Source organism: Cucurbita pepo, chromosome 10, assembly GCF_057944985.1.
Source record: "Cucurbita pepo subsp. pepo isolate OVF chromosome 10, ASM5794498v1, whole genome shotgun sequence".
In the NCBI taxonomy this organism is placed as follows: Eukaryota; Viridiplantae; Streptophyta; class Magnoliopsida; order Cucurbitales; family Cucurbitaceae; genus Cucurbita; species Cucurbita pepo.
The window spans coordinates 5,655,313-5,681,734 of record NC_141807.1 but is presented as its reverse complement, the minus strand read 5'-3'; positions in this window follow the sequence as shown (position 1 = coordinate 5,681,734).

Here is a 26,422-nt window from a genome sequence, read left to right as displayed (position 1 = left end):
ATAATAATTATTTCTTTTTGTAAAAGCAGCCGATTTAAATCACTCGTCTCCACACTATCTCACCACTCCTCTAACTGAAGAGATAATATTTTTTTTTTTTTTTTTTTTTTTATGTAAAAACAGCTCCCTCCTCTACTCAATATATCACCACTCCTTTCCTAAGGAGATAGTAATTTAGATCCCTCCTCTACTCAATATATCACCACTCCTTTCCTAAGGGCCTAGATAGTAATTTAGATCCCTCATCTTCTCAATATCTCAGCACTCTCTTGCAAGAGAGTTATTATTCCTTTTGTAAAGAGGGCAGATTTAGATCCCTAGTCTTCTCAATATCTCACCACTCCTTTTCTAAGGCCAAGATATTAATTTAGATCCCTCATCTCCTCAATATCTCACCCCTCTTTTTCTAGCAAACAAGATAATAATTCTTCATTTTCTAAAAACAGCAGATTTAAATCCAACTCTCCTTAATATCTCACCACTCTTTTTCAAGATAGTAATTCTCCCTTTTGTAAAAACAGCATATTTAGATTCCTCCCCTCTTCAATATCTCACCACTCCTGTAGCTGACAAGATAATAATTCTTCTTTGGTAAAAACAACAAAATTAGATCACTCATCTCCTCAATGTCTCACCACTCCTTCTCTACCTGCCAAGATAATAATTCTTCCTTGTGTAAAAACAGCTCAAACAGCTCTTCCTTGTAAAAACAGCAGATATAGATTCTTCCTCTCCTCAATATCTCACCACTCCTTATCTAACTGACAAGATAATAATTAATGTCAATAATTATTTTTTTTTTTTTGTAAAAACAGCAGATTTAAATCACTCATCTCCTCAATGTCTCACCACTCCTTCTCTTAACTGAAGGATAATAATTTTCGAATAGTAATTTAGATCCCTCATCTCCTCAACTCCTTCTCTTAACTGAAGGATAATAATTTTCGAATAGTAATTTAGATCCCTCATCTCCTCAATATCTCAACACTCCTTTCCAAGAGAGTTATTCTTCCTTTTGTGAAGAGGACAGATTTAGATCCCTTATCTTCTCAATATCTCACCACTCTTTTCTTTACAAGAGAGTTATTCTTCCTTTTGTGAAGAGGACAGATTTAGATCCCTTATCTTCTCAATATCTCACCACTCCTTTTCTAAGAGCCTCTTCTTTGGTAAAAACAACAAAATTAGATCACTCATCTCCTCAATGTCTCACCACTCCTTCTCTACCTGACAAGATAATAATTCTTCCTTGTGTAAAAACAGCTCTTCCTTGTAAAAACAGCAGATATAGATTCTTCCTCTCCTCAATATCTCACCACTCCTCCTTATCTAACTGACAAGATAATAATAATTATTTTTTTTTTTTGTAAAAACAGCAGATTTAAATCACTCATCTCCTCAATGTCTCACCACTCCTTCTTTAACCGAAGATAATAATTTTCTTTTGTAAAAACAGGAGATTTAAATCTCTCTTCTCCTCAATATCTCACCACTCCTTTCCTAGCGGCCGAAATAGTAATTTAGATCCCTCATCTCCTCAATATCTCAACACTCCTTTCCAAGAGAGTTATTCTTCCTTTTGTGAAGAGGACAGATTTAGATCCCTTATCTTCTCAATATCTCACCACTCCTTTTCTAAGAGCCAAGATAGTAATTTAGATCTCTCCTCTCCTCAGTATCTCACCACTTCTTTTTCAAAAGATAGTAATTTTTCTATTGTAAAAACAATAAATTTAGATTTCTCCTCTCCTCAATATCTCACCACTCCTTTTCTAACTGACAATATAATAATTCTTCTCACCACTCCTTTTCTAACTGACAAGATAATAATTCTTACTTTAAAGAAGTAGATTTAGATCCCTTATCTACTCAATATCTCATCACTCTATATCTAACTACCAAAATAATAATTCTTCCTGCCTCTACTCAATATATCACCACTCTGCCTCTACTCAATATCTCACCACTCTATATCTAACTGCCAAAATAATAATTCTTACTGTTGTAAAAACAGGAGATTTATCTAAAAACAGGAGATTTAGATTCATCCTCTCCTCAATATTTCACCACTTCTCTCCTCAATATTTCACCACTCACCACTTCTCTCCTCAATATTTCACCACTCATTTTATAACTGACAATTCTTTTTTTTCTAAAAACAGCAGATTTAGATCTCTCCTCTCCTCACTATCACACCACTCTTTTCCTAACTGAAATTCTTCCTTTTTCTCAAAACAGCATATTTAGATCTCTCCTCTCCTCTCCTCACTATCACATCACTCTTTTTCTAACTGAAATTCTTCCTTTTTCTAAAAACAGCATATTTAGATCTCTCATCTCCTCATTATCACACCACTTTTTGAAAAACTTCCTTTTTCTAAAAACAGCATATTTAGATCTCTCATCTCCTCATTATCACACCACTTTTCTTCTAACTGAAATTCTTCCTTTTTCTAAAAACAGCAGATTTAGATTCTAACGGTAAAGTAATTCTTACTTTTGTAAAAACAGCAGATTTAGATCCCTCCTCAATATCTCACCACTCCTTTCCCAAGGATATCTCACCACTCGTTAGAGATAGTAATTTAGATCCATCCTCTCCTCAATATCAGAACTCATTTCCAAGAGAGTAATTCTTCCTTTTGTAAAGAGGGCAGATTTAGATCCCTCACCTCAATATCTCACCACTCATTTTCTAAGGGCAAGATAGTAATTTAGATCTCTCCTCTCCTCGGTATCTCACAACTTCTTTTTCAAAAGATAGTAATTCTTCTAATGTAAAAACAACCAATTTAGATCCCTCTTCTCAATAATAATTCTTCATTTTGTAAAAAACAACAGATAGATCCCTCCTCTCCTCAATATCTCACCACTCCTTGTCTTACGGTCAGATAATAATTCTTCATTTTGTAAAAACAGCAGATTTAAATCTCTCATCTACTCAATATCTCACCACTCATTTTCTAACTGTCAAGATAATTTCAGATTTAGATCCCTCCTCTCCTCAATATCTCACCACTCCTTATCTTACTGTCAAGATAATAATTCTTCTAAAAACTAATTCTTCATTTTGTAAAAATAGCAGATTTAAATCCCTTATCTACTCAATATCTCACCACTCATTTTCTAACTGTCAAGATAATAATTATTTCTTTCAGATTTAGATCCCTCCTCTCCTCAATATCTCACCACTCCTTTTCTAAAGGCCAAGATAATAATTATTCCTTTTGTAAAAACAGTAAATTTAGATCTCTCATTATTCCTTTGGTAAAAACAGCAAATTTAGATCTCTCGTCTCCTCAATATCTCACCACTTCTTTTCTAACTGGCAAGATATCCCTCTTCTCCTCAATATCTCACCACTCTTTTTTTTAATTGCCAAGATAATAATTCTTCCTTTTGTAAAAAGGATTTAGCTTCTCCTCAATATCTCACCACTCCTTTTCTAATTGCCAAGATAATAATTCTTCCTTTCCTAAAAAGGATTTAAATTCTTCCTTTCCTAAAAAGGATTTAGCTCCCTCCTCTTCACAGCTCCTTTTCTAACTGCCAAGATAATAATTCTTCTTTCTGTAAAAACAACATATTTAGATTATTCTTCTCCTCAATATCTCACCACTCCTTGTCCCAAGATAATAATTACTCCTCATCTACTCTTCAATATCTCACCCCTCTATCTACTCCTTAATATCTCACCCCTCCTTTTATAATTGTCGAGATAATAATTACTCCTTATTTAACTGCCAAGATAATAATTTTCCATCTCACCCGATAATCTTTACTCCTTATCTAAGTGCCAAGATAATAATTTTCCTTTCGTAAAAACAGCCGATTTAGATTCATCCTCTCCTCAATATCTTTACTCCTTATTTAAGTGTCAAGATAATAATTTTCCTTTCGTAGAAACAGCATTTTCCTCAATATCTTTACTCCTTATTTAAGTGCCAAGATAATAATTTTCCTTTCGTAAAAACAGCAGATTTAGATTTATCCTCTCCTCAATATCTCACCTCCTCAATATCTTTATCCTCTCCTCAATATCTCACCTCCTCAAAATCTTTATCCTCTCCTCAATATCTCACCTCCTCAAAATCTTTATCCTCTCCTCAATATCTCACCTCCTCAATATCTCACCACTCATTTTTTAATTGACAAGATAATAATTCTTTCTTTCGTAAAAACATAATTCTTTCTAATTCTTTCTATCGTAAAAACAGTAGATTTAGACTCTTTTTCTAATTGCCAAGATAATAGATCTTCCTTTAAAATTAGTAGAGTTAGACTCCTATTCTAATTGCCAAGATAATAATTCTTCTTTTTGTAAAATCAGGAGATTTAGTTTCTTTCTTTCACAAAAAGAGCAGATTTAGATCCCTTCTTTCCCCAATGATCAGGAGATTTAGTTTCTTTCTTTCATAAAAAGAGCAGATATAGATCCCTTCTTTCCCCAATGATCAGGAGATTTAGTTTCTTTCTTTCATAAAAAGAGCAGATTTAGATCCCTTCTTTCCCCAATATCTCACAACTTCTTTTCTAACTGCCAAGATACGAATTCAATATCTCACCACTTCTTTTACAACTGTCAAGATAGGAATTCAATATCTCACCACTTCTTTTACAACTGCCAAGATAGGAATTCAATATCTCACCACTTCTTTTACAACTGTCAAGATAGGAATTCAATATCTCACCACTCCTTTACTAACCACAGTAATTCTTCCTTGAGCAGATTTAGATTCCTCATCTCATCAATATCTCACCACTTCTTTTCTAAGTGTCATTCTTTCTTGAGCAGATTTAGATTCCTCATCTCCTCAATATCTCACCACTTCTTTTCTAACTGCCATTCTTTCTTGAGCAGATTTAGATTCCTCATCTCCTCAATATCTCACCACTTCTTTTCTAAGTGCCATTCTTCCTTGAGTAGATTTAGATTCCTCATCTCCTCAATATCTCACTTCTTTTCTAAGTGCCACTAATGCTTCCTTTAGCAGATTTAGATTCCTCCTCTACTCAATATCTCACCACTCCTTTTCTAATTGACAACATTGGAATTTTTCCTTTTCTAAAAACAGCAGAGATCTATCCTCTCCTCACTATCTCACCACTTTTTTTCAAGATAGTAATTCTTCCTTTTGAAAAAACAGCAGATTTAGATTCCTCCTCTTCTCAATATCTCACCACTCATTTTTTAATGCTAATATAGTAATTCTCCCGTAATTCTTCCTTTGAAAAAACAGCAGATTTAGATCCCTCCTCTTCTCAATATCTCACCACTCATTTTCTAACTGCTAATATAGTAATTCTCCCGTAAAAACAGCAGATTTAGATCCTCATATCCCTCATCTATAGTAATTCTCCCTTTTGTAAAAACACAGATTTAGATCCCTTCTCTCTTCAATATCTCACCATTCCTTTACTAAGGGCCAAGAGAGTAATTCTTCCTAAAAATAGCAGATTTAGATCCGCATATCCCTCATCTCCTCAATATCTCACCACTCCTTTTCTAACTGCCAAGAGTAATTCTTCCTTTTGTAAAAACAGCAGATTTAGATCCCCTCCTCAATATCTCACCACTCGTTTTCTAGTGCAGTAATTCTTCATTTGTAAAAACAGCAGATCCCTCCTCTCCTCAATATCTCACCACTCTTTTTCTAAATAGTAATTCTTCCTCCTCTAAAAATAGTAGATTTAGACTCCTTCCTCAAGATCTCACCACCCCTTTTCTAACTGCCTTTTGTAAAAACAGCAGATCCCTCCTCTTCACCCCTCTTTTACTAAATAGTAATTCTTCCTCTCGAAAAACAGCAGATTTAGATCCCTCAAAAACAGCAGATTTAGATCCCTCAAAAACAGCAGATTTAGATCCCTCAAAAACAGCAGATTTAGATCCCTCAAAAACAGCAGATTTAGATCCCTACTCTCCTCAGTATCTCAGTCTTTTACTAACTGCCAACATAGTAATTTAGATCCCTTCTCTCCTCAGTATCTCAGTCTTTTACTAACTGCCAACATAGTAATTTAGATCCCTTCTCTCCTCAGTATCTCAGTCTTTTACTAACTGCCAACATATAAAACAGCAGATTTAGATCCCTCTTCTCCTTAATATCTCACCTCTTCTCCTTAATATCTCACCACTTGGTAGTGGTAGCCAAGATAATAATTCTTCCTTTTGTAAAAAAACAGATTTAACTAAATTTTTTTATTCAAAAACAAAGAAAAAACAAAAAAGATTTAAGTTGTTAGTTTTACTGAGAGATATGACTTTCAAGAAATCAGTGATATTTTACATCTTTCTTTTATTTTATTAAAAGAAAAAACAAAAAAATTTAAGCAATTGTAGGAGGAGATAAGTCTTTTAAGAAGTTGTATTTTACATCTTACTTCTCTCTTATAAAAGAAAAAACAAAAAGTTTAAACAGTTAGTTTCATGTCAAAATATGTCCTTGAAGAAGTAAATGATATTTTACGTCTTTCAATTATTTTTTTAAATCATATTAATTTAGTTACAATTAATTAGTTTTGAATTATGGATTAAAGGATAAGAATGAATTTTGTATGAGTTAAAATGTGTAGTGGTTAGAGAAAAAGTAAGAATTGATTTAAAACTGGGATAAAACTAATTGGAGAAGGAAATATAGGTAAAAAAGGGAAAGATTGTATATAATTAAAATGAAGAAATAAAAAAGAAAAACACTAAGAGAAAAGAAAATTTCTTTAAAATGTTAAGGGTATTAAATAGAACATTTGGACAATGTTAAACGGTATTAAATGATTTGTATGAAAATAATATTATGACAACCCTATATCAATAATTCCAAACTTAACTCAGAAAGGAGATTTCAGAAAGGAGATTAAAGAATTAGAAGAAATAAATAAGCATAATCAAATTTAATTAATAGAATTTACATAAAATTAAAAATTTATGAATTTTTTTTTTTTTAAATCTTAAAATTTGTTTGAAGTTCAAGAATTAAATTTATGATATATTGTGATGCGATAAGTTATAGTATGATATGTATACGATGAAAATTGTCGTATCTAGAAGCATGAAATGATATGATGTATTTAGGTAAATTAAATAAAGAAAAAAAAATAAAAAAAATAAAATTAATAAAATTGATAAATATAATTAAATAGCATTTGAGATAATTAAAAAAAAATTATATTTATATTCATATACTACGTTGAAATATCCATTAATCTCTGGTAAATTGAGAAGCCCGAAACCCACGGGCCTAATGGGCCTCCCATATTTTATTTAATTTCATATTTAGTTAAAAATGGTAGGGAAACTCATGAGTATAGGACGAAGACATAATGTGAGGTCGTGGGCGCCCATCGAACCTCCTACCCTTAAAATAATTAATTGATATTTTATTTACTCAATTATAATTGGAATTAGAGTCTTATCAATTTTTATATTAAACATAACTTAACATAATTAAAATATCTTCAGTTTTGTATAGTCGTTTAGTTTGAGATTTTGTTTAAAATATTTAAAAATAAAAAATAGTTATATGGGGTATTGCATGAAAATACAGTAGTTTAATAATATTTTTAAATAATTAATTGTTGTTAATTAATTTATTTTTATGCTAATTTATTAAAATAGTTTTAGTCAACTAAATTTTAACTTAATTTTCATTTATATATTAAGAAATATCTATTCACTCAAATTTTAATAACCATTAATATAATAATTAAATCGAATAATTAATTATGTTATATTTTAAAAATTAAATATCATTATTCATAACCGTTGTTCTGCATGTGTCATATATATGGATATGTGTGAATTGTCTATGAATCGATATGCTTATGATATAATGTGTATATGTTATAATATGTGAACATTGAATATAGAAATACTTCACTTAAAACTTTCTCACTTTTATCTTAAAACACAGTCATGGACTTACGTGTTTTGAAAACAATTTTAAAAACGACACAACAAAAGACTAAATAAAATAAATAAACGTTTAAATTAAAAACATCCTATTCTAGCGTAAGTCTAAGAAAATAATACAACTACCTTAGCATGCGTCATGGTCTGGAGTCGCAATGCGGTCGTCAGTCGTACTGGAATGTCTTGCCTTAACCTGAATTAAAGGTAGCACGTGGCTTGAGTATTTTAAGAAATACTCACTAAGGGACCCACTATTGGGGTTGAATGCAAGAACATGCGAATGTAATGACCAGACTTATCATATTAGTCTCTTTTTCTACGGCATTATCCTAATGCGCAGCTTGGATGTGTACTTTCTTTTAATTTTTACTTTTTTTTTTTTATAAAAGTAAACGGCTTTAATACTCATTTTAAAAATTTATTGCTATTTTTTAAAAAATAGTACCAAAATAAGGTATTTTATGAATATTTTTTAAACATGGTTAAAAGTAAGGGTATTTTTGATAAAAGTATATTTGAGATTTTTTTTTTTTTTTAAGTTTTAAGGATATTTTGGACAAATTACCATATTTATGAGTATTTTTATTAATTTGGTTTTTTTTAATTACTAATTTTATATCTAATTAAGCATTTAAGACCAATAAAACTTTAAATTTTTATATTTATGTTTAATACAGAAATGCTCAAACTATTTTTAAATGAATAAATGGTTCATTCAGTAAAATTCAATTGTTTTAAAGACGAAAACTTATAATTTGTGTCCAACAAATAAGTGATTTTTCTAATATCGAATATATTAAAAATTTGTTAGACACAAAAATGAAAACTTAAGTATTTAATAAATACATACAAATGAATAGATACCTAAGAATGAATGCATAGATACACACTTTCTACTTTCTAGATATTTTTAAGGTTTATTTACCATTAGTTTTATTGATTAATTGTCATTTTATAGCACATCCTCATTTACTTTTATGAAAATTGATTAATTATCGTAAAACAATGTATTTGAAAGATTTAGTGAACAGGATTTACACTAAATTGAAAATTTATGAGAAAATAAAAATTAAATCTTAAAATTTGTTTGAAGTTACGTAATTAAATTTATATTTAACTGTTTTTTATATTTTATATTTAACCCATCAGATAATCAAGAAAAAATAAATATAATAATTTTAAAATAATCATAATAATAATAATAATAATAATAAATAAATAATAAAATTGAAAAAAATGGTAACAGATTCCTCCTTTCCTCAATCTCACCATTCCTTTTCTAACGGCTTACTATTAGTAATTCTTCTTTGTAAAACAGCAGATTTATTAAATTCTTGATAAAAAAGTTATGATAGACATGACTTTGAAAGAGTCAGTGATATTTTACCAAATGATATTAATTTGATTACAGTTAATTAGTTTTAAATGACGGATTATATGAAAAGAATTTTGTATGAGTTTTTGGAAATGTTGTAACGGTTGTACGAGAAAAAAAAAAGTAAGATTTGATTTAAAAATTGACTAAAACTAATATTGGAAAACGAAATAATCAGAGACAATAAATTATGATATGATATGCTGTGATGTGATATGTTATTATATGATATGTATATGATGAAAATTGTTATGTCTAGAATCATAGAATGTTATGATATGATGTATTTACCTAAAGTAAATCAGAAAAAATAAACTTACAAAGATATGGATGACTTTTAATGAATATTTAAAAGAGTACAAAAATAAATTTGTTTGAAGTTAAACAATTAAATTTATATTTAACTATGCCTTTTAAATTTAACCCATCAATTTTAATATACTTTAATTAATTAAAATAAAATATGTCAGATAATCAAGATAAAATAAATATAATAATAAAAGAAATAGTAATAATAGTAAATAAATAATAAAATGAAAAAAAAAAATGGTAACTTATCCCTTCTCTCCTGAATCTTTCATTAGTAATTTTCCTTTTGTAAAAACAACCAAAGTTAGTTTTACTGAGAAGATATGATTTTCTAGAAGTCAGTGATATTTTACATTTTTTCTTTTATTTTATTAAATGATATTAATTTAGTTATAATTGAATTTTTTTTGTTTGAGTTTTAGGAAATCTTTAGTTGTGTTAAATTCAAAAATTGGCTAAAACTAACTTTCAAGAAAGAAACAAACCGAGATAAAAATGGGAAGATGGTGGATATAATTGAAGTGAAGAAAATAAAAAAGAAAAACACAGTAAGAGAAAAGAAAATATCATAAAAATGTTAGGTTATTAAATGGTTTGTATGAAAATAATATTATAACAAACATATATAAATAATTCAACACTTAACTTATGTAAAGACTTTAACGTTCGCATGAAGTATAACACATGGACGAACGTAAACTTGAGAAACAATTTTGTAAATGTCCAAACTTGAAACTGATGTCATGGGCTCACATTGGTTGACTTGGATTTCAATGGACATAATCTAACTTTCACTAAGGATAAATTTGTGACAACAACGTAAGCTAATCGAGTGATCTTACTATGGGCATCGTTATATTTGATGTTGACACGTGCCCTGTGGTTCTGCACGTGTCATATATATTGATATGTGTGACTTGTTTATGGATCGATATGCATGCTTATGATATAATATGTATATGATATGATACAATGTGCTCAATGATATGTTTGAGATAAGATACGAGAATGATGCACTAGACGTAATGTAATGATAGAAGTAAGATATGTTCATGAAACGTTAAAGTTATGTTACGGATATGAGAAATTGATAAAAAAGATATGGTCGCATCGATTGATACAAGAATATGGTTAGGTTATGGATAGAAAGGGATAAAATTATAATATATTGATAGAACGGTAGCGTTAGGATACGTTCCTATAACAATATGACTAAGGTACGTTCATGTAACAAATGACTATAATTGGTATAAGAATGTTAAGGCTATGATAAGTTAGGAAACGATATGACTATGAAGTGTTTACGATATGATTATGATACGATATGTGTGTATGTATACATATCTCAAATTTACAAACTATCCATTGCATGTGGGAGAGACTAACACATCTCTCTCCCAAAAATTTCTCCTCAACACTACCGGAAGAATTTTGGGAGAGAAAAAAAAAACAAAGGTAAGAATGACTTTCCCTTTACAAGCAGATTCACTTTCCAAAAAGAATTTGTTGGAGAGAAAATACAAGAATGACCTTGGTACACCCTAGATCCACCACTAGAACAAACAACCAAACAAAATTCCTCCAACCAAATAAAATTTATCCATAGGAGGCTGGTCAGGTGAAAAATCAAGTTAAAAAACTGTATGCTCATTGTTTGTATATCCATGGCCCATCTATTGTATTTATGACTTCAGTCTAAAAATAATAATAATAATAATAAATATATCATTAGTTCAAATATAATATCCCTATATATTTAGGTTTGGAGCATTTTTTTCCTCCTTGGTTTAAAATTTTAATTTAGCTTTTCTTTATATTTTTATTTTTTTAAATTTAAATTCAAAATTAAGTAAAGATAAATTTACAATAAGGTAATTTTTTTTAGTGTAATTTATAAAAATTTATTAAATATTATATTATATAAGATCATTATTGTCAAATTTTAAATAAAAAATAGAATAAATAAATTTAAAATTATATTTACAGAATGTAATATAATTTTTAAAAAATTATTTAGACTAAATTAATTAATAAAATGAAATTAAAATATTTAAGTGTTATTACACTCTTTTATACTAAAATCCTATTTATACTCTTGGGTTGAGAGTTATTTGGTAATAAAATCCTATTTATATTTGGAGGGTGAATATGGATTAATATAATATTATTTTATTTTATTTTTACCTTCTAATTATGAAAAATTGACATTATTATCCATAGCAACTTTATAAATTTTATTGGTATAAAAATTATAAATTATTTTATTTTATTCGGGTGTGTTTTTTTTTTCAAAATTAAATTACTCTAATATAATTTTTAATAGTAGGTAAAGTTTTACTAAAAAGCTAATTTAATAAAAATATTTTTAAATTTTACGCTCTTTTTAAAAAAAAATACTAAATTTTCAAAAGTATCAATAATACTCTTAAAATTAAAAAAAAAAAAATCAAAATACTTTTACCATCATTAATACCATTTTCAAAACTACTCACTCTCAAAAGTAAGTTTGAGTTTAATCTATGGAGTGTCAATAGACGGTTCTCTTACATATATTGATGTAAGAATTTTTTTTAACATAAAAAGTAAAGGATGTACTAATTTTAAAAATAGTATTAACGATAAGGTATTTTTATCATTAAAAAAAAATTGAAGGATATTAATAAAACTTTTTAAAGTTTATGAATATTTTTTAAACACTAATAAAAGGTGAAGGTATTTTTGAAATAAAATACTAATCGTTTCCATTCCAAATTAATGGTAAGAGTATATTTGAGATTTTTTTGAAAATTTAAAGGTACTTTGTAGACTATTGAACGTAAGATGTTTTCCAGACAAAATACAAAATTTATGAGTATTTTTATTAATTTGGCATTTTTTAAATTACTAAGTATCTGCATTAAACTTTAAAAAAAGTTAAATAAATGTTTAATTTTTTATATTTATGGTTAATATAGAAATACTCTAGGAATGATTCATTAGAAGTAAATTCAATTGTTTTATAGGATGAAAACTTAAAATTTTTGAAAACTCAAGTGTTTAATAAACACGTAAAAATGAATAGACCCAAAAAAAAAAAAAACGTATAGATACACACTTTCTAGATATTTTTTTAAGGTTTATGTACGATTAGTTTGAATGATTAATTGTCATTTTTCCACGCATCCTCATTTACTTTCATGGAATTGATTAATTACTGTACAACAAAGCATTTGAAAGATTTACGAGGGATGAAAAATAAATAGACTAGAGAATTAGGAGAAGAAAGCATAATCAAATTTAATTAATAGAATTTACAAAAAATTAAAAATTTATGAAAAAAATAAAATTTAAATCTTAAAATTCATTTGAAGTACAAGAGTTAAATTTTTATTATATATATATATATATATATATATATATATATATATATATATATATATATATATTAAATTTAACCCATCAATTTTAATATACTTCAACTAATTAAAATAAAATATATCAAATAAATATAACCATCATAAAAAAAAATAATAATAGTAATAATAATAAATAAATAATAAAATAAAAAAAAATTGGTAACGGATCCCTCCTCTTTCTCCCTCTCTTCTATCTGTCAATATATTATGAATTCTTTTAAAAAGTTTAAGCATTTAGTTTTAGGAGCATCTTTCTTCTATTTTATTAAATAATATTAATTTTGTAACTATTAATTAGTTTTAAATTAGGATTAAACAAAAAGAATTTTGTATGAGTTTTAGGAAATCTTAGTTGTTGTTAGAAAAAAAATAAGACCTTTATTTGCATAAAGAAAAAACAAAAAAGTTTAAACAGTTAGTTTTGATATGACTCTTAAAAATCAGTGATATTTTATATCTTTCTTTTATTTAATTAAATAATATTAATTTTGTTACAGTTAATGAGTTTTGAATTAGGGATTAAACGAAAATTTTTTTGTATGAATTTTAGAAAAAAACAAGAATTGATTTAAAAATGGGCTAAAACTAACTTTAGAGAAGAAAATAAACCGAGATAAAAAGGAGAAGATGGTGTATATAATTAAAATAAAAAAAATAAAATAGAAAAGAAAAACAAGAAAGAAAATATCTTTAAAAATGTTTAAATGTTAGAGAGTATTAAATGGTTTGTACGAAAATAATATTATAATAACTATATATAAAAATTCAAGACTTAACTCATATAAAGATTTGAACGTTCAAAAGTATAACACATGGATCAATGTAAATTAGACAAATAATTTTGTAGACATCCAAACTTGAAACTAATGTCATGGGCTCACATTAGTTGACTTGAATTTCAATGGACATAATCGAACTTTCACTAAGGATAAATTTGTGACAACAACGTAAGCTAATAAAGTAAGTGGTCTTACTATCGGCATGATTATATTTGATGTTGACACGTGCCTTGTGGTTCTGCACGTGTCATATATATTGATATGTGTGAATTGTTTATGAATCGATATACTTATGATATGATATGATATGTATATGTTATAATATGTGAATTATATGATAATATTTATAATACGATGTATTCAATGATATGTTTGAGATAAGATACGAGAAGGATGCACTAGACGTAATGTAATGATAGGAGTAAGATATGTTCATGAAATGTTAAGGTTAGGTTACGTATCGAAGTGTTATAGATATGAGAGATTGATAAAAATGACATGGTCATCATCGATTGATAAAAGAATATGGTTAGATTATGGATAGAAAGGGATAAAATTATGATAGATTGATAGAACGGTAGCATTAAGATACATTCTTGTAACGATATGACTAAGGTACGTTCATGTAACAATATGACTATGATTGGTTAAGGAACGATATAACCACGAAATGTTTACGATATGATATGATATAATTATGATACGACATGTGAATGACGGATATATATATATATATATATATATTTATTGGGATATGATATGAAATATGGTATGGTATGAGATATATCAATTTAGTTGGACTTCACCTCCGAGCCCAAAGCCCATGAGGCCCATTGGGCCTCCCTCACATATTTTATTTAATTTCATATTTAATTATGATAAATTATTAATAAAAACAATTGAAAGGAATGGAAAGAAAAAACCAAAAAAAAAGAGAAAAATAAATATAATATAAAATCATACAATTCTTTTTTTAAATTTTCATTAATTGGATTATTTCGAGTGGAACAAATAGGGCGCTCCGAGCCTAGTGTTTCAGGCAAGATTCTTTACTTTATAGAGTGATTCCTTTACGCTTTAGGAATTTGTAGTTGGTTGACTTTTGTTTATTTGGTTACAATTCCTGTCTACTCGTCATGAACTTCGGGCTAAACCTACGTAGAGTCGCAACTCTTCTCGTAGAAACCTTGTAGCGACTCTAGATTTTTATTTAACCTAAAGTCACTATTGTATACATATCATAAACATTTTATGCGAAAATACTTCATTCAAAATTTTATCTTAAAACGTAGCAAAAAAAACTTGCATGTTTTCTAGTAAGAATGAGAGGGAATAGGTCATAGAAAATGAACCGTAAGAATAAGGTAATATAAAATAAATCAATCAAATTCTTTTCCGACATAACGGTGCTAATAATAAAAAATGAGATTATTAATAAAAATAAAATTATATATATATATATATATATATATATATATATATATATATATATATATATATATATATATATATATTCCCAGACAAAATCTATGATGTTGGCCTGAAGTCTAATACTCGAGCATTGTAGAATATAGAGAATTGAACTTAGAAATTGATGTCAGAGGTTCATGTCGGTTGACTTGGGAATAAACGACAAAATCAAACTTTCTTTAGGATAAATTGGTGACATCAATCTAAATTAATAAGGTAAGTGACCTTAATATCGGCATTGTTATATTTGATGTTGACACGTGCCTTGTGATTCTGCATGTGTCATATATATTGATATATGTGAATTGTCTATGGATCGATATGCTTATGATATGATATGTATATGTTATGATATGTGAACATTGAATGCGGAAATACTTCATTTAAACTTTCATAAAACGTCACCTTTATCTTAAAACACAGTCATGGTCTTGCGTGTTTTGAAAACACTTTTAAAAACGACACAACAAAAGACTAAATAAAATAAATAAACGTTTAAATTAAAAACATCTTATTCTAGCCTAATTCTAAGAAAATAATACGACTACCCCATGCATGTGTTATGGTCTTAAGTTGCAATGTCGTTGTCAGCCGTACAAGAATGTCTTGCCTTAACTTAAAACAAAGGTAGCATGTGGCTTGAGTATTTTAAGAAATACTCGCTGAGTGACCCCACTATTAGGGGTTGAATGCAAGAACATGCAATGACCAAACCTATCATATCAGTCTCTTTTCCAGCAGCACTATGTTAATGGGCAGCTTGGATGTGTACCATATACTCTACACGTAACCCATACATGCGAGTATGGGCTCACCAGACAGTTCGCACACCGCTGGGTCTCTTTTCTTGTTGGGCGAGTCTGCTCTGGTACCTTCTTATGCTGGATACCCATTAACATTAAAACGTCAAGGCAGCATTATGTAAAACATAATGATACTTCACCTGTCTACTGATGTATGCGTCTGTACCCTTGTGATGGAATAAGGGTATCCCACAGGGCATGAGCACACATAATGCATGAGGTTTCAATATTTTTCCATTTTCATTATTATTTAATACAACCCCGCTAGCGTTCCGTACATATCATATCGTTTTTCATATCATTTCACATATCGTTTATGATTCATATCATATCATTTCTCATTTTTCTATTCTCATATCATACATAATTCTAACGGGGTTATATTTCATGTCGTTTATCGTGATTTCATGTCATTCATATCATGTTGTATACATACAATTTAAGAGATATAACATAGATATCCGTCATTGACATGTCGTATCATAATCATATCATATCATATCATAAACAATTCGTAGTCATATCGTTCCCTAATTTAACATAGCCTTAACGTTCTTATACATATCACATTCATATCATTACATGAACATACCTTAGTCATATCGTTACATGAACATACCTTAGTCATATCGTTACAGTGACGTATCTTAACGCTATCGTTCTATCAATATATCATAATCCTATCCCTTTCTACCCATAACCTAATCGTATTCTTTTATCAATCGATTATGACCATATCGTTTTTACCACTCTCTCATATCCATAACACTTCGATACGAACCCTAACCTTAACGTTCCATTAACATATCTTACTTATATCGTTATATTACGTTTAGTGCATCCTTCTTGTATCCTATCTCAAACATATCATTGAACACATCACACGGTAAGTATTATCTTACAATTCACATATTATAACATGGACATAATATATCATAAGCATATCGATTCGCAAACAATTCACACATATCAATATATATGATATGTGCAGAACTACAGGGCACGTGTCAACATCAAGTATAACCATACCGATAGTAAAACCACTTACCTGATTACCTTAGGCTGATGTCACAAAGTTATCTATAATAAAAGTTTGATTTTATCTATTGAAATTCAAGTCTCTAAGCTATGACATCAGTTTCAAGTTTGAACTTTTACAAAATTTTTTCTCTAATTTACATTAGTCCATGTGTTAAACTTCATGAGAACCTTAGAGTTCATGAGTTAATTCTGGAAATATTTATATATGTTTGTTATAATATTATTTTGATACAGACCATTTAATATCCTTTAACATTTTTTAGATATTTTCTTTTCTTTTAATTATATTCTCTCTGTCTTTACTGTGTTTCCTTTTTTTTTTCTTCATTTTAATTATATTCACAATTTTTCCCTTTATTTCCTTTTTCACAGTTAGTTTTAGCAAATCTTTTAATCAATTCTTACTTTTTCCCTAAAAATGGCTACAAGATTTTCAAACTCATACAAAATTCATTTCAAAACGAACTTGTAACTAAATTAATATTCATTTAATAAAATAAAAGGAAGACTACTGACCTCTCTTCAAATGCATTATCTCCTCCGAGCAAAACTAAATCTCAACCTTTTAATTTTTTCTATTTGTTTTTACCGTTCTCAAGTAAATCTCCTTAAACCTTTCTTTTTTATTTTCATTTGTTTTGTTTATAAGGAAATATATTTGTTTTGTTTATAAGGAAATCTGTTTGTTTTGTTTTTACATAAAAGAAGGGAATCGGTTTGTTTTGTTTTTAGAAAAAATAAGGAAATACTGATAAGTGTTGAAATGAGCGGAGAGATTGAGAGAGGGATGGGGTTACCATTTTTTCTAATTATTATTTTTTTTTTATACGGTTGTTACATCGGGAATATGAACGTCCCTACCTTTAAGCATTAAATCAAAGATTAAAAGATCATATATTGTAATAGTCCAAGTCCACCATATATTGTTCGTTTTAGCCCGTTACGTATCGTCGTCAACCTCACGAGTTTAAAACGTCTACTAGAGAGAGATGTTCACACCGTTACAAATAATGCTTCGTTCTCCTCTCTCATTGAAAATAAGTTAAAAATAATTTCAAAATTACATTTTCCCATCAAATTCATGGATAAGAAATCAATTTTTGTAATATTAAAAAAATGAGAGTTAAATCAAATATTCAAAATAATTAGTAAAAACTACCTTTAAAAATAGAATTTTGTGCCGTGAAATAAATGCTAATAAAGATGCCAGAGAAAGAAAGAGTTGAATAAATAGATAAGACAAAAAAAGAAGTAACAATAATTTTTATTTAAATTCTAAAAAAACTTAAAGTCAAAATTAGTTTATTTCCAACCCGTGTTCAAATTGTTACATCATGGATATTTAAAAATTAATTTCATTCTTTTATATAAAAATTTTATTCACATTTTTTTAAAATTAAATTTGAAATTAAAAAAAAAATAAAATATTTTCATAAAATTTGATCATTATAATATAAATAATAATCTGAGGTGTGCTCAATTAAAAATGGAGTGAATAAGGAAGGAGGGAACATACCTCTGTTTCGGATTTGTCTTAAGTTTTTTTTTTTTTATAAAAAAAACAAAATATTAAGAATTTAAAGTTTTTTTCTTTTCTATTTTAATTATCTATTTTTAATTTGAAAAATAATAAATATGAAATTAATGTAACAAATTAAATTAGCTAAGATAAGATCAGCTTTAAAGCTGATTCCATGAAAAATAATTTATTATTTTATTTTAAAAAATAGTTTAAAATTAGGATCACGCGTTCTTTTTTTTTTTGTTACGATGGATTTGATCAGAAAATATGTGTGGATAGTTTTAATATTCACTTGCGTTTTAAAATAAGATTCTTTTAAATTCAACGGTGACATTAGAGTAGAAGAGAGATATATGAATGAACGAAAACTACATCCGAGTGAGAGTGATCTTAAGAATAGGAAGATTAAAAAAGACTTAAAATAAATGAAAATTACGACTTGTACTCATATTCTTTTTTTCTTAGATAACTTTTATGTTAGGTGACTTTTTGAGAATTTCCCTCAAATGCATGTGAGTGAGAACAAAACATATAGAAGAACTCGTGTTGGTCTGTGGAGATACTCTTCACTCTTAAGAAGAGAGGAGTAGATAACGTGACCATGTTGTCCGAGAATTATATCTGTAATTTAAGACTATCTATCAAAATATATATTTTCAATTTAAAAAATTTAGAAATTCAATGACAAATTTTTTTAAATAATGATTAAATAAATATTTTTAGAATTATTTCCTAAAATAAACTTAAGAATGTAAAAACAAAATTGATAAATTATAATTGAACCGAACCGAATCAAACCAAATAGAATTTATCCATATGAGCCGGTCGTGTGAAAAGATTAGGTCCAAAAAGCGTGTGCTCATTCTTTTTTATATCTATGGCCTACCTATTATATTAATGACTTCAATCCAAAAATAATAATAATAATAAATATACCAGTAGTTCAAATATAATATTTAAGTCAGTTTCCCCCGCTTGTTTAAAGTTTTAATTTAGTTTTTTCTTTTATATTTTTATTTTTTAAAATTTAATTTATTATTGAGACGGGTCATTCAGTAAAATAAATTTACATCCTAATGAATGAATAAATGAAAATGAAATATTGACACCATAATGAATAAATAAAAATGAAATATTGAATTTTTTAAAATAATTTGTTCAGTGTAACTTATAAAAATTTATTAAATATTATGTCGTCAAATTTTAAATAAAAAATGGGATAAATAAATTTAAAATTAGGTAGTAAAATAAAATTAAAATATTTAATTGTCACCCACACTATTTTGTATTAAAACCCTATTTATATGGTTGAGAGTGTATATGGATTAATATAATATAAATTTATTATATTTTATTTTATTTTTACCTTTTATGAAAGTTTGTTCATTTTTTGCTTCCTTTATCGGGTTGAGGGGAATTCTTCGAAGAGAAAATGGATTATGGGAGTGTGTGACTTGAACTATTGATTGGGCCGTGTGGATATATTTCTTTTTATCTGCCACATTGCTGGGATCGTGGGTGGAGACGGGCGATATTTTAGACATCATGGTCTGTAATTATTTTATTTTATTTGTAAATAATATAAATTTAGTGGTTTTTTTTTTCAAAATTAAATTATTAATTAAGTCCACCAACTTTTAAGTAAAAATGTATAATATATTTTTTTCAATAGTATGTAAAGTTTGGCTAAAAAAACGCTAATTTAATAAAAATATTCTTAAATTTGGTACTAAAAAAAATACTAAATTTTCAAACGTTTCAATAATACTCTTAAAATTAAAAAAAGAAAATCTTAAAAATGCCATTAAACTTAAAAAAAAAAAAAAACAAATCAATACATTTACTGTTAGTATTCACTTTTAAAAGAGTTTAAAAAATACGATAAATTTTCAAAACTTTTATTAATACTCATAATTTTTTTTAAAAAATTAAGAAACATCGTTAAGTAAAAATAATAATTAAAAATACATTTACCATAATTAGTACCATATTTCAAAACTACTTAAGCTAAGTTTGGGTATAATCTAAGGTGTCAGACCGTTCTCTTACATATATTGATATAAAAAAAAAATTTAAACATATTTTATAAAAGTAGAGGGTGTCAATACTAATTTTAAAAATTTATGGCTATTTTTTAAAAACAGTACTAACCATAATTTATTTTTGAACGTTACAATAAAAATGGAAAGATATTAATAAAACTTTTTAAAGTTTATGAATATTTTTTAAACACTATTAAAAGTCGATCCATATGACCTCTGGCGGTACAAAGTCAACCTCTTCCGTAGAGGCAGGCAGATAGTAATCCAACATTTAAGAATCTGTTCAAGAGCCCTCTGGGGGGCTGACTGCCTGTTCGCCTTTTGAATCAAACAAAGTCAGTAGTAGGGGCGGAATAGCTAGGGTATTTTTTATTTTTGATTTTTTTTTTAACTTTTAAACGTCACATATTTTCTAGACAAAGTTCAAAATTTATGAGTATTTTTATTAATTTAGCGTTTTTTAAATTACTAATTTTGCATTAGTAACATTAAACTTAAAAAATGACAAATAAATTTTTAAAATTTTAAATTTATAGTTAATATTAGTAATAAATTATTTTAAAATGAATGGTTAATTAGAACTAAATTCAATTGTTTTAAAGGAAGAAAACTTAAAATTTTGTGTCGAACACGTGATTTTTTTAAATATCGAATATATTAAAAATTTATTAGATACAAAATTGAAAATTCAAGTATTTAATAAACATATAAAAATGAATGCATAGATACATACTTTCTAGATATTTTTAAAGTTTATTTACCGTTAGTTTTAATGATTAATTGTCATTTTTCCTCACATTCTCATTTACTTTTATGAAAGTTTATTAATTACCATATAACAAAAAAAAATTTACGAGAGATGAAAAATAGATGAGACTAAAGAATTAGGAGAAGAAATCATAATCAAATTTAATTAATAGAATTTACACATAATTGAAAATTTATGAAAAAAAATAAATTTTAAATCTCGCTATTAAATTAATATTTAACAATTTTTTTTATATTTTAAATTTAACCCATCAATTTTAATATACTCTGCCTCATTAAAAAAAATATATAGAATAATAAGATGAGATAAATATACCCATCCTAAAATAATAATAATAAAATAATAAAATAGTAATAATAATAAATAAATAATAAAATTAAAAAGAAAAATTGGTAACCGACCTCCCTCCTCAATCTCTCACCACTCTTTTTCTAACTGACAACCTATTAGTAATTTTCTTTTCGAAAAATCAGCAGATATACCGGGATTCTTTTGTGCAAAAACAAAGAAAAAACAAAAAAAAAAAAAAAGTTAAGAAGTTAGTTTTACCGAGGAGATAACCTTTCAAAAGTCGGTGGTATTTTATATATTTCTTTTATTTATTAAATGATATTAATTTAGTTAAAATTAATTAGTTTTAAATTAAGAATTAAATAAAAAGAATTTTGTATGAATTTTAGAAAATCTTCATTTAAAAATGGGCTAAAACTAATTTGTAGAATGAAACAAACAGAAATTAAAAAAGAAGAACACTAAATAGATAAGACAGAATGAAACAAAAAGAAAATAAAAAAGAAGAATACTAAATAGATAAGACAAAAAAAAAAAAATAATAATAATAACAACAATAATTTTTATTTAAATTCTAAAAAACCAAACAATTTTAAAGTCAAAATTAGTTTATTTCCCACCCGGGTTCAAATGGTTACATCATCAATATTTAAAAATTAATTTCATTCTTTTATAAAAAATTTATTCACATTTTTTAAAATTAAATAAATTTTTTCATAAAATTTCATCATTTATAATACAAATAACAATTGAATTGTCCTCAATCAAAGATGGAGTGAACAAGGAAGGTGGGAGCATACCTCTATCTCTCGGTTAGAGGAAGGTGGGAGTATACCTCTGTCTCTCGGTTTGTCTAAGTTTTTTTTATAAAAATACAATCTGTACCATCAAAGTCCATGTTCTTTTTTTGTGACTTAAATAGTATTATTTTTTTCTTGGATAACTTCTACGTTGTGTGATTTCTTAAGAATTTCCCTAAAATGCATGCGAGTGAGAACAAAGTATATAGAAGAACTCGTGTTGGTCTGTGGGATACTCTTTCACTTTTAAAAAGTGAAGAGTAGATAATATGACCATGTTGTTAAGGAATTATATCTGTAAAGCTATCTCTTCAATTTAAAAAATTTAGAAATTTAATGATTTTTTTTTTCAATAATGATTAAATAAATATTTTTAGAATTAAATCAGGAAAGTAAAATAAACCTAAAAATTTAAAAACAAAATTGATAAATTATAATTGAACCGAACGAATCAAACCAAATAGAATTTATCTGAGCGTGTGAAAAGATCAGGTTCTCATTCTTTTTATATCTATGGGCCACCTATTATATTTATGACTTCCATCCAAAAATAATAATAATAATAAAAAATATACATTAGTTCAAATATATGCATATATTTAAGTCTTAGTATTTTTCCATCAGTTTCTTTAAAATTTTAATTTTGTTTTTCTCTTATATTTTTATTTTTTGAAATTTAATTTATTATTGACACGACGTCCATAAGTAGCAATAAATTTACACCATAAATAAATAAAAATGAAATATTGAATTTTTTAAATAATTTTTTTTTAGAGTAACTTATAAAATTTTATTAAATATTATGTTATATAAGATTATCATCGTCAAATTTTAAATAAAAAATGCGATAAATAAATTTAAAATTATCTAGTAAAATAAAATAAAAATATTTAATTGTCACCTACAATATTTTGTACTATAACCCTATTTATATTTGATAGTGTATATAGATCAATATAATTTTATTTTATTTTATTTTTACCTTCTTTAGTCCATTTATGGCTTTCTTTATCATGTTGACATCATGGTCTCTATAATCATTTTATTTTATTTGTAAAGAATATAAATTTAGTGTTTTTTTTTAAATTAAATTATTAATTAAGTCTAAGTAAAAATGTCTAATATATATTTTTTCAAGTGTGTAAAGTTTTGCTAAAAAACGCTAATTTAATAAAAATATCCTTAAATTTGGCACTTTTTTTATAAAAAAAATATTAAATTTTCAAACGTATTTATAATACTGTTAAAATTTAAAAAAAAAATCTTAAAAATACTCTTAAACTTAAAAAAAAAAATTCAAAGAATGAAAATCATTAACACATTATTTAAAAAAAAAAATACTAACTTGGGTTTAAAAAATACGATGGATTTTCAAAAGTTTATTAATAGTCTTTCATTTTTTAAAAAAATAAGAAACATCATCAATTTTTATAAATAAAAAAAAGTCAAAAGTTCATTTACCATGATTAGTATCATGTTTTAACCCAAATAAGTTTTAAGGATATTTTTTAAACTTTTAAACGTCACATATTTTCTTGAGTATTTTTATTAATTTTGCGTTTTTTATTACTAATTTTGCAATAGTAACATTAAACTTAAAAAATGACCAATAAATTTTTAAATTTTTATAGTTAATATTAGTAATACTCAAACTATTTTAAAATGAATGATTCATTAAAAGTAAATTCAATTGGACATAAACTTAAAATTTTGTGTCCAACAAATACGTGATTTTTTTAAATATGGAATATATTAAAAATTTATTAGACACAAAATTGAAAATTGAAGTATTTAATAAACACATACAAATGAATGCATACATACACACTTTCTAGATATTTTTAAGGTTTATTCACCGTTAATTTTAATAATTAATTGTCATTTTCCCGCACATTCTCATTTACTTTTATGGAAATTGATCAATTACCGTAAAACAAAGCATTCAAAAGATTTACGAGGGATGAAAAATAGATGAGACTAAAAATTAGAAAAGAAAGCATAACCAAATTTAATTAATAGAATTTACACAAAATTGAAAATTTATGAAAAAAATAAAATTTAAATCTCGCTCGTTAGACTAATTAAAACAAAATATATAAGATAATAAAAGGGGATAAATATAACCATCCTAAAATAATAATAATAAAATAGTAATAATAAATAAATAAATAATAAAATTGAAAAAGAAAAATTGGTAACGGATCCCTCTTCCCTCCTCAATCTCTCACCACTCCTTTTTAACTGCCAACCTATTAGTAATTTTCTTTTCGTAAAATCAGCTGATTTACGGGGATTCCTTTGTGCAAAAACAAAGAAAAAACAAAAAAAATTAAAAAGTTAGTTTTACCGAGGAGATAACTTTTCAAAGAGTCGGTGGTATTTTATATATTTCTTTTATTTTATTAAATGATATTAATTTAGTTAAAATTAATTAATTTAAATTAAAAATTAAATGAAAAGAATTTTGTACCGATTTGGAAGATGGTTGATATAATTAAAATGAGAAAATAAAAAAGAAAAAACACAGGAAGAAAAAAAAGTATTAAATAGAATATCAGACTTAACTCATGTAAAGACTCTAACATGGACCAACGTAAACTAGAGAAACAATTTTGTAGACGTCCAAACTTGAAACTGATGTCATGGGCTCACATTGGTTGACTTGGATTTCAATGGACATAATCAATTGTATGATAACATTTATGAAACGATCTGTTCAGTGATATGTTTGAGATAAGAAACGATCTGTTCAGTGATAGGAGTAAGATATGTTCATAAAACGTTAAGGTTAGGTTATGTATCGAAGTGCTACAGATATGAGAGATTGATAAAAACGACATGATCACAATCGATTGATAAAAGAATATGGTTAGGTTATGGATAGAAAGGGATAAGATTAAGATAGATTGATAGAATGACAGCGTAGGATACTTTCCTGTAATGATATGACTAAGGTACGTTCACGTAATAATATGACTATGAATGTTAAGGCTATGATAAGTTAGGGAATGATATAACCACGAAGTGTTTACGATATGATTATGATACAACATGTGAATGACGGATATATATATATATATATATATATATATATATATATATATATATATATATATATATATATATGTTGTGATATGATCTGAAATATACTATGGGACGAGATATGTGATAAATTAACATGTTTATGATATGATATATTGTGATGCGATATGTTATGATATGATATGTATATGATGAAAATTGTTATGTCTGGAAGCATGGAATGTTATGATGTGATTTATTTATGTAATTTGAATGATATGATATGATTGTAAACAAAACGACGAACTAGTATGAAATACAACTTCGGCGTATGATAAAAGATATGATAAACAATATGTGAAATGATATGTATGAAATGCTAGTGGGGTTGTATTAAATGATAATGAAAATAAAAAAACGTTGGGACCTCATGCATTATTGTGTACTAATGCATTGGGGGATACCCATTACCCTTCACGATAGTACGGATGCGTACGTTACGAGGTAGGAAAACGATCATGATGGTAATCATGATGCTGCGATGATCAAGTAGGAAGACGATTATTATGTTTATCATAATGCTGCGACGGTCAAGCAGGAAACCGATCATTATGATTAACCTAATGTTGCCGTGACGGTTATTAGTTCTAACATGTGCCCGACAAGAAAAACTAATATTTATATTAATATAATACTACATATTATTGATATATAATCCCAAATAAATTGATATCATGGGAAAAGGGTAGGATGGGAATAAGTAATAATTTATTATTATTATTATTATTTTTTAATTGTTAACAATAATAGACATTGAAAAAGAAAAGAAAAAAGAACTGGCATGTAAACGTTTATCATGAAATACCCCAATTTCCGACAAGAAAAAAAAAATAAAA